Genomic DNA, 10,295 nt, shown 5'->3' with positions numbered 1-10,295 from the left:
TACATGTTTGAAGAAATGCTTCAACTAATATTCTCGATTGTGTCACGTACACTTTCAGAACATGGCCCCCTACATGTTTGAAGAAATGCTTCAACCAGACCTAGGTTATAAACATCTCCTCTTCATCATGGACCCCATCATCATCAATATAGGTAAGGATGCCATGTCCAAAGAATAACCTCTTGGGTCTCAAAAATCAATCCACTGACCTGCTGGACTCAGCCCTGTTTCACCTTTAATGGTGCTTCCCCCATTAGAGGTGAAATAGTGGTACTGTGTACTTCACTTAGGAGGGACATATAACAATGGTGAAACTTAAGTCACAAGTTTAACTAGTTTTGATATCTGAAATTGTTGGAAACCCAAGGTACTAGTTAGGAGTCCTTTTAACTGTGAAAAGCAGTTTATTCTTGGTTTATTGCAAGAAAAGAGTGAGAGATTGTTTTAACAGTCCTTTCAAGAGTTGAGATTAGATATCCTTAATAAAAAAAAGAGTTGAGATTAGATTAGATGGTTTGGAAAAATTACATTAGAGCCATAGAAGATGGAGATGTGTTTTGGGTCTATGTCAACTGTAACTTACGAATGCTGTTGATGAGAAAGTGAACTTTATTTTTCTCTTGAGTGATTTTTCTCTTGAGAAAGGGAACTCCTAGTTGGTAGAACAGAAATACTCTAGCTACCAGAAAGGCTACATGCCAACTTATCTTTACTTTCTGGTTTTGTAATTGATCTAAATGCTTGTTGATACTTTTTGAATTACAGTACGTCTATGGTTTCTGGACAATATATATTGATTGGGTGACTGTGTTGTTGTTCTGATTATATATTTCTTATCCAGAGCTTATAACACAACCCAAATGGGAGGTTCGTTGTGGTTTGTGGGGATGGAGAATACATTATATATACAGCTTTGGCCTGGAGAAATAGATCCTTTGGTTCAGCATTGGAATTTGTTTGGTCATCAGATGGAGAATATGCAGTTAGGGAAAGTATATCAAGGATTAAGATTTTTGAGATCACATATAACAATGGTGAAGGTTGTTGCTGTTCTTAATAGCAAGGAGGGAGTTAGTGGCATTGTGTACTTCACTTAGGAAGGACATGTCCCAACTACAGTGACCGAAAGCCTCTATGGTCTTAAACCTGGGCTCCATGGCTTCCATGTGCAAGCTCTTGGTGACACAACAAATGGTTGTTTGTCCATACTCTTTTACATTTAGTCTCTATATTATTATTTTTTTTTCTTTTTGTTGATTGCCCTATTGATGATCGATTGCAAGTAATATATAGCCAATGGTCCTGTGTGCAATGGGAAGAAGTCTGATGTTATTTTTTAATGGAGAAGAGCAGTAATATTGGTCTTTTAAAAAAAAATGGTAAAATTTACATGCATTTTGAGGTTTTAGGAGTTTAAACTGACACCCTTTTGTTTTCTTTTATATTAATTCTTAGGGATGGATTTGCCATTGCAGCTAGAGGTAACCAAAATTTATATCTTCTTTTTTGGTTATACACAGGTTTTGGTATATGCTTTAGGTTATATATATATATATATATATATATATATATATATATATATATATATATATATATATATATATATATATATATATAAGTGGAACTTTTGATAGGGTGATACTAAAGGACCTACCAAGGCTGGCGATGGATTTGGCAAAAAGGATGTGGTTGCAGTGCCTATTATTATTATTTATTTATTGTGATGTTCACATCACATGGTTATAGTAGATTTGACTGTTATTTGCATGAGCTTGTCATAATTTCTTCTGATTGTTACGATTGTAAATGAATTTGCTAGATTACTCATCAGGGTTCTTTTACTCAAGGAATGAGCTATATGCATTCTCAGGTAAAGATTTCTTCTCAATATCACTTGCTTACTGAAAATATAAATCTTGAAATTTGATATTGTATATACTATTCAGTGGCATTTTTGTATGAATGCAAAACTTTTTTCTTCAAAGGGCATAAAGACTTCATTTTGTAGGAAGCCAAATCCTTGGAGAAAGATTCATTTTGTCACATTTGGGCATGGGAAATGTGATGTTGTTGAATCCATAAAATTTGTTTGGATGCTGGGAAAGAATTGAAAGGAATTCTATGGTGCAGGTACCTATTTATATAAAAAAAAAAAAAAATTCAAAGAAGTGACAGTTGGGAAGGAATCCAGTTGCTTGGAATTTCTAATTGAACTTGTGGCTAGGAATTTTTTTTTTTTTTTTAAATGCAAAATGCTGGAATTTCTAACTAGAAATCGTTTCTAGGCTTTCCCAATCCCAATCACAGGAATTTACCCCTACTTAGATTCTATTTTGAGGTGGGTACTTTTCCAAGGAGCTAAATGACCCCTTACGATCTTTGATTTTTTTTTATTTTTATTTTTAACACATGCATTCACTGTCACTACTCAGTATTTATTTGTCATGGAAATATATCAGAGGTAAAGAATAACTCCTGACATTTAGATGTAGCATTGGTGATACATAGGAGAATGGGAAGAATGTATGAGACTATTTGTTACTATGTGGCATCTCTGGAGAAAAGTTCCTTCCTTTTTCTGTAAGCTTCTATAAAGAGAAACTTCGTAGAAGTATACATAAAAATGGAGCTTATTCCCCAGGGTGGGTAGGGAGAGGGGTTATCTATTCCAATTCACATACTTCTAGAGGAACATTAAAACAAGCAAAACTTATTTGTGCATGTCTATCCAGCTTATTCCAGGTCTCATTGTAGATATACATAAATGTATTCTCAAATCCTTAAAGCTAAACTTACACCTAATCCTAATCTCAACTCCTAAACCTAAACCTAAACCTAAACCTATAACCTAAACTTAATTCACTTAACTTAAACCTACACCTTAACCCAAACATATAACCCAAACCCGATTTCTTAAACCTAAACCCAAACCTATTCTCAATTCCCTAAACCTATAACTTATAACCTAAACCTAAACCTTAACCTTAACCTAAACCTAAACCTTAACCTAAACCTTAACCTAAACCTATAACCTTAACCTAAACCAAAACCTATGACCTAAAACCTTAACCTATAACCTAACCCAAACCTATACTTATAACCTATAACTATTCTCAAATCCCAAAACCTATAACCTAAACATAACCTTTCCCTAAGCCTATAACCTACATTTATATCCTAAACCTAAATCTATAACCTAAACCCAACCTAAACCTAAACTTATTCTCAAATTCCAAAACCTATAACCTAAACCTAAACCTATAACCTATAACCTATAACCTAAACCAAAACCTATAACCTAAACCAAAACCAAAACCAAAACCTATAACCTAACCCGAACCCATTCTCAAATCCCAAAACCTATAACCTAAACCTAAACCTTAACCTATAACCTATAACCTAAACCAAAACCTATAACCGAAACCAAAACCAAAACCAAAACCTATAACTTAAACCCAAACCCAAACCCGAACCCGAACCCGAATTCCTAAACCTTAATCTAAATATATAACCTATAACCTATAACCTAAGCCTATACCTAAACCTAAAACCTAAAGCTAAAGCTAAACCTATAACTTAAACCTAAACTCAAATCCCTAAACCTACAACCTAAACCTAAACTTATAACCTTAACCTAAACCTATTCTCAAATCCCAAAACCTATAACCTAAACCTAAACCTAAACCTAAACCTTAACCTTAACCTAAACCTATTCTCAAATCCCAAAACCTATAACCTAAACCTAAACCTTAACCTCTAACCTAAACCTTAACCTAAACCTATAACCTAAACTCAATTCCCTAAACCTTAACCTATAACCTAACCTAAACCTAAACCTAAACCTATAACCTTAACCTAAACATAAAATCTAAACCTATACTTATAACCTAAACCTATTCTCAAATCCCAAAACCATAACCTAAACCTAAACCTAAAACCTAAACCTAAACCTACACTTATAACCTATAACTTAAACCTATAACCTAAACCTAAACCTAAAACCCAAACGTAAACCTGACCTCGAACCCGAACCCGATTTCCTAAACCTAAACCTTCTCAAATCCCTAAACCTAAACCTACACCTAATCCTAATCTCACCTCCCTAACCTAAACCTAAACCTAAACTTGAAAACCCAAAACAAAACCCGAACCCGATTTCCTAAACCTAAACTTATAACCTTAACCTAAACCTATTCTCAAATCTCAAAACCTATAACCTAAACCTAAACCTTAACTGATTTACAATATAACATTTACAATTTGCAAATGGTATTTCTAAGGTAGCTTATTTTACTATTTAGGTTTGGCTGCTGGTTCTTCATCTGTTTGGTACCCTGATGGTTTCATGGTGTGGTTTTCTATACAAAGGCTTGGATACCAAGGAATGGAATGAAGTTTCTGCAGATGCTATGTTAGATGATATAAAGTGTTGTGTCATACATTGGTCCCTTTATTGTGGAGGGTGATTGTTGTAATGCTACTCAGTGGGGTAGTGTTTCTCCATCTGGCTGCTAAAGCTTAACTACTTCATGGCTGTTTTTTAGGCATCTTTTGCTGGAGCTGTCACATGATTGCTGCTTTTTACCTCCCTAGTACCAAAGTCCATATCATCATGAATGATTTGTGCATGGGTTGTGCAACATAGCTTTGTTGCTACTAGCATGATTTGATATGCCTTTCATGATTTGATCTGATAATATCTCTGGGCTGAGGTCAGTAAGGAGTCATCCTGGCCTCATGTTTTGTACTAGGGATACATTTCAATCAAGTTGTCAGATGTGCGAGAGGTTTACTGTGCAAATGCACAATTGTGCTTGCATTCTGTCGCCACTGGGAACCTTCAATGTCTCCATACTGTCTGGTGTTGTAGTAAATACAATGCAAAAACAATGAGTTTTTTTTTTTTGTTCTTACATGCATGGCCCACATGACATTGTAGAGATGCAGATGGATCTCAGAAGGTAGTTGCATTGGCACTGAGCGCATGCAAGATATTCACTTTTTTTTTTTACTAAACGCAGATCTCATTGTTATTTGTGATTTTTTTTTAATATTTCATTCTTCATATTTTCTCATTGACTTTTTATCATGTCCAAGTGTTGAAGTTAAAGCAGGTGAACCTGTTAAGTGCCAGCCTGGAGAGAATAAATATATACATCTCTGACAGGTCATTTTCTAGTCTAGGGCAACTGTTTCATTTTATAGATATACATATCCCATCTCTTTCTGTCTCCTTGTTGTTGTTGTTATATGGGTAATTAAATGCTCTCATTGCTCCATGCAGGTGGCACTTGGTGAGGTGAAAAGGACAAAGGCAATGACTCCATCCCAATCTTTATGAGTGTCGGTGATAAGAAGCTGGTCCTTGGAACTCTTTCTGTAGAAAAGAGTGCTCATATTTCTTTTGATTTAATTTTTGAGAGAGAATTTAAACTATCTCACGGCTGGAAGCATGGGAGTGTCTACTTTTGTGGTTACAAGAGCACAATTCCAGAAGAATATCCTTTGCAGCCTTTTGCTTGCATGTTGTTGGCAGCTGAAAGAATTACGTGTTACTTTGACGGATATTCTTTTTCATCTTTTATTTCCTTGACTATGTGTTTGTCTAATTGTCACATCTGACGAGTTCACTGGTAAGTAAGTCTCGAAATCTACATGCCTTGTAAATTCCCTGTTACTATCTTTTAGTTGTCTTTTTTGAGATGTTTTCTTGCCCCACACCTCTGCATGGCCATACATGTTCCGATCTGGTTGGTTTTGTAGGACATTTGAGCCATGAATTAGATGGACCACTATGTAGATTATCTGGCAAAATATTCAGGCTGTTCAAATATTAGATTGGTCTCTAATCAAAGTGCAAAAATAATGAGCTTTTTTGTGTGGCCTACCTGATATTTAAGCAGCCTGAGTTATTGGCCCAATGATTTACATGGCCACCTACATGACTCAAATTTCTACATGTTCCAGGCTGGCACTTGTGACTGTCTGGATGGCAAACATCTTGTTGGGACATGCTCCATTCAGCATGTAAATTTTTATGATTTTGAATTTTCCAGATTCGAATGCTGATTCTGAAGAGGAGATTCCCGTTCTCGTAAGGGAAAATGGTATGGTATTTCTGATTTCACATGGAAATTCATGAATATTTGCAATTGTTCTTTTCATATTTAACGTATCAGGTCTTTCTCATTGACTTCTTAGGAAAGCCTGTGGTCAAGGATGAGCAGGCCATGCCTGCTACTGAGAAGGTTAAGGCTACCGCTAAACCTGAATCCTCGACTGCTAAGCCCAAGGTTCAAATAGCGGAACCTAGTAAGGGTAAGGAAGAAGATGAAGATGATGATGATTCTGACGATGATGAAGATGAATCATCAGAAGATGAATCTGATGACGATGGGGTACTTATTATTCTCTCAAGGAGTATTATCATTTTTGGCTAGGAAAATAAAAATTTCTCACCCCTCGTTGTGTTAATTAAATTTTCTTCCTTTTCCTTTTAGTTGAAGGTAGTATCAAATTATCAGTTTTTTTTTTTTTTAAATCAATTTTCTCACAACCTTTTCTCCAATTCTGAGAGGCCTTTTATGTACACTAATGGCCACAACAATCTGAATATTTTCCATAGTAAGAATACACTGCAACCCATTTTTATTCTACAAGTGCATGGTGTCATGAGATAACCCTTTTTTTCTTTTATGCAAAATGTCATCAGATATCATTGCTGCATTTTGTACATGAGTTATGAGCGATCGAGCCGCACAAGCACGATTGCAGAATGATGACAACGATGACCATGGCAAACGCTGATTCTTCCAAAAGAGGGTTGATTTGTCCTTGCTTCGTCTGAGTTACAGACACTACTGTGGAGAATTCTTTAAGTTCTCCAAATGCAGGATTAACTTGGAATTTGCCATAGTTTACATACTAAGTCACTCCCATCTTAGTTGTTTGTGCACGCTCACTGCTTAAACCTTCCACAACTAGATGCTTGCCGAATTTCCCCCCGTGTATTCTTGATAGGTCGGCAGAAGAATCAGTAGCATAGGAGTGTGCTGTAATTGCCAAGCTCATAGGGTTGGAATTATCATCAAGCTTCTCTTTATCTAATGTGAACTTGAGCTGCCTCTCCACAGACTTGAAAATAGCTGTACGTTTCGACATCAACCGATATGGTGGAGAGACATTGAAAGACTTTACATTGCATGGCTCGACTCCCCCACTACTGTAACAAGCAGGACTTTCACCAGAACTTGCATTTGACAATCCCATCTGTCCTTGATTAGCCTTTTCTCTTTCTTTTTCTTCGAGAGTACATGAATTGTCATGGATCTTTAAACCAGTTGTTTCCCTCTTTCTCTTTAATAATATGGAAGGAGTATTTGGAAAGCTCTTAGCTGCATTCTTTAATATAGACTTTACGCTTTGCTCGACTGAACTAGTACCCTTCGTGAAAGGAGTGAAACAACCAACGGGTGACATTAGCACATTTGAGTCAGATGGCTGCGGCATACAATAATGTACATCATTTATGGGAACATCATAACTCTCTAACATAGGTGGCTTGTAGCACAAAGAACCAAAGGTAAAAGACGCAGAATGCAGCAATGTCCCAGTAACCTTGTTGTCTCGATCAATTTCACCATTGCTGCCACATCCCCCGGAGCTTAGTCTTGAGTCAGATTTATTGCAGCAAATATCAAATTTTGATGCATCTGGCTTGCACTCAGCAGCATCAGAATTATTGGGTCTGTTAACTGGTGCTCTTAATGAAGCATCTGTATCGTAAAATTGCACGAATGAGGATTCCAACTGATTATTGCAGTTGTCTTCCGATTTACACAAATCTACAGTCTAGCCAGCATGTGTAAGAACTGCACTTTCTGAGTAATTTCGAGGACTTGTGTTCGATCCTTTATTAGAACAAACCAATAAATTCCCAAAAGGTTTTACTAGATCTTTGGTGTCAGTTTGCATGTTTGTCTTTGGCACTGGAGGAAGTTTCCTAGTGGCCAAATAGAAATCTAACTTTTTCTTTAAGGAACTGTTCCAGTGATTCTTTATTGAGTTATCGGTCCTTCCAGGTAAAACTTTAGCAATTTCTGCCCATTTATTCCCATGTACTTGATGGGCATGCATGAGTGCAAGTTCCTCATCCAATGTCCAAGCATCTTTCTTTATAAGTGGGTTCAAATGATTGTGCCACATCTCCCGACATTGTTTCCCAATGCGACCAGGCAAGGACTTTGTTATAACAGACCATTTCGTTGGCCCATACTTCAATACCAGTTCCATGATTTTTTCATCTTCCTCTTGGGTCCAAGGTCCCTTAATGAGTTCTGGATTAAGAACTTTTTGCCATCGATGCAAGCATTGCACTTCTGATCTATCTGGAAAAGATTCAGCAATTTCCTTCCAGCATTTTCCCTTGAAAAGTTCGACAGCATTTCTCAATGTCTCATCCTCTTGTGGTGTCCAACCACCCTTCGCCCGCCTTTTAAGCTAATTTGAAAGTCTTTATTTATTTATTTTTGTGAACTGATGATGATGAGGAAATCTCCGATGATGAAGTTGGAGCTACTCCTAAGAAGGTATTTTTCAATGCATCTTCCCTAGTTGAATTACCAAGCAATTTTTTGGAGGTCATGAAATATGTCTACTTCTGCTTATAGCTGATTAATGCCACTCTTACTAATTTCCTCTATGAAGGCTGAGAAGGGTAAGAAGAGACCTACAGAATCTGCAACCAAGACACCAGCTCCAGAAAAGAAGGCCAAGCTTGTTACACCTATTGGTCAAAAGACCGGTATTCTTTTAATCCTTTTTTAGTATTCATATTATGCATTTGGGAAAGAATCCTTTTTTTAGTATTCATGTTATGCATCTGGGAATGAATCCTTTTTTAGTATTCATGTTATGCATTTGGGAAAGACATTGGCCTTGCTAAACCCTTTCCTATAAGAATCAATCCTATACATAGTGGCCTTTTTTTGGGGGGTCAAATGTCAAATTCCTACCACTAGGGGTCCAGGGCCTTTTTTTTTTCCCCTTTGTATTGGTGGAATAGATGTTTGTTACAGTTTTCTGAATTATTCTCTTATTTATTATTTGTTTCAGTTTGTCAGGATTCATGAGAAAAAGTTTTGGCCGATGATGATGATGATTTGTTTCAGTTTGAAATTTGGACGTACATGTTAACAACTAAACAATGAATTCAGGTGGTGCTGGTGGAAAGAAGGGCGTGGGCATATAGCAACTCCTTGCCCTTCAAAACAGGCTGGAAAGACACCTGCTAACAACAACAAGTCAAAGCAGCAAATTCCTAAATCTGGTGGTCAAGTCAGTTGCAAGACATGTAGCAAGTATGCTCTCTCTCTCTCTCTCTCTCTCTCTCTCTCTCTCTCTCTCTCTCTCGTTTTCCTTCTACCAGTTAACTGATGTTTAGTTTTCTATTGGTTGTCAACAGGAAATTTGTAAATTTTGATTTTAATGCATGCTGTTTCCTGGTGGCCTGTAATATCGATAGGCCACATACCAAATAAATCAATGTTAGCGGATTATCCTACAAAAAATGGATAGAGCAGTAGTCCATATTGAACCATTAAAACTCACAAGAGGATGAATGGTCATGTTAGTTTTACTGCTGCCCTATCCATCCACATGATATATGATAGCCTGTAACCTATAACCTAAAATTCAATTCCCTAAACCTTAACCTATAACCTAACCTAAACCTAAACTATAACCTAAAACCTAAATGTATTCTCAAATCCTTAAACCTAAGCCTACACCTAATCCTAATCTCAACTCCTTAACCTAAACCTACACCTAATCCTAATCTCAACTCCTTAACCTAAACCTAAACTTAAAAACCCAAACCTAAACTCGAATGAACTTTCTGCAATTCTTTATGATTATGAATTATGATTATTTATTGGTTGAATATTTTTTTATTAGATAAAAGACCAAAAAAGAAAATTGTTGCTAATTTTTTTCTTTTTCTTTAATTTTTAATGCAACAAATTTTCTGATGGCTTTTAGGCTGTTCATATTTTCCTAAATATTCAAATCTGAGACGGCTCATAACCGTCCCTTTCAGGTTCATGAGAGACGGCTTATAACAGTCCTTTTTAAGGACGGTCTAGGACCGTCTTTTTTAGGTTCATCAGAAACTGCTCACAACCGTCCTTTTTAAGGACGGTCCATGACCGTTGTTTTATGGTTCATCAGAGACTGCCTATAACCGTCATTTTTACTGACGGTCATGGACCGTCCATTTTAAGGACGATCCATGATCG

At 36.5% G+C, this 10,295-nt stretch overlaps 2 long non-coding RNA genes and 1 pseudogene across 2 annotated transcripts; 2 read left to right on the top strand and 1 right to left on the bottom strand.

The window, feature by feature from the left end:
• Positions 1 to 5,613: 5,613 nt before the first annotated feature.
• On the top strand, positions 5,614 to 6,512 carry LOC131219173 (uncharacterized). The gene is made up of 3 exons (XR_009158031.1): positions 5,614 to 5,633; positions 6,057 to 6,107; positions 6,202 to 6,512. It is a non-coding gene; the product is annotated as an uncharacterized LOC131219173 (long non-coding RNA).
• An 83-nt stretch (positions 6,513 to 6,595) lies between these two features.
• LOC131218118 (transcription factor MYB3R-5-like) lies at positions 6,596 to 8,496 on the bottom strand (annotated as a pseudogene).
• Positions 8,497 to 8,535: 39 nt separating this feature from the next.
• On the top strand, positions 8,536 to 9,653 carry LOC131219172 (uncharacterized). The gene is made up of 3 exons (XR_009158030.1): positions 8,536 to 8,588; positions 8,707 to 8,803; positions 9,216 to 9,653. It is a non-coding gene; the product is annotated as an uncharacterized LOC131219172 (long non-coding RNA).
• Positions 9,654 to 10,295: the final 642 nt, after the last annotated feature.

The sequence above is a fragment of the Magnolia sinica genome, chromosome 11, assembly GCF_029962835.1.
Source record: "Magnolia sinica isolate HGM2019 chromosome 11, MsV1, whole genome shotgun sequence".
Classification (NCBI taxonomy): domain Eukaryota; kingdom Viridiplantae; phylum Streptophyta; class Magnoliopsida; order Magnoliales; family Magnoliaceae; genus Magnolia; species Magnolia sinica.
This window is presented reverse-complemented; position numbering and strand designations above follow the sequence as displayed.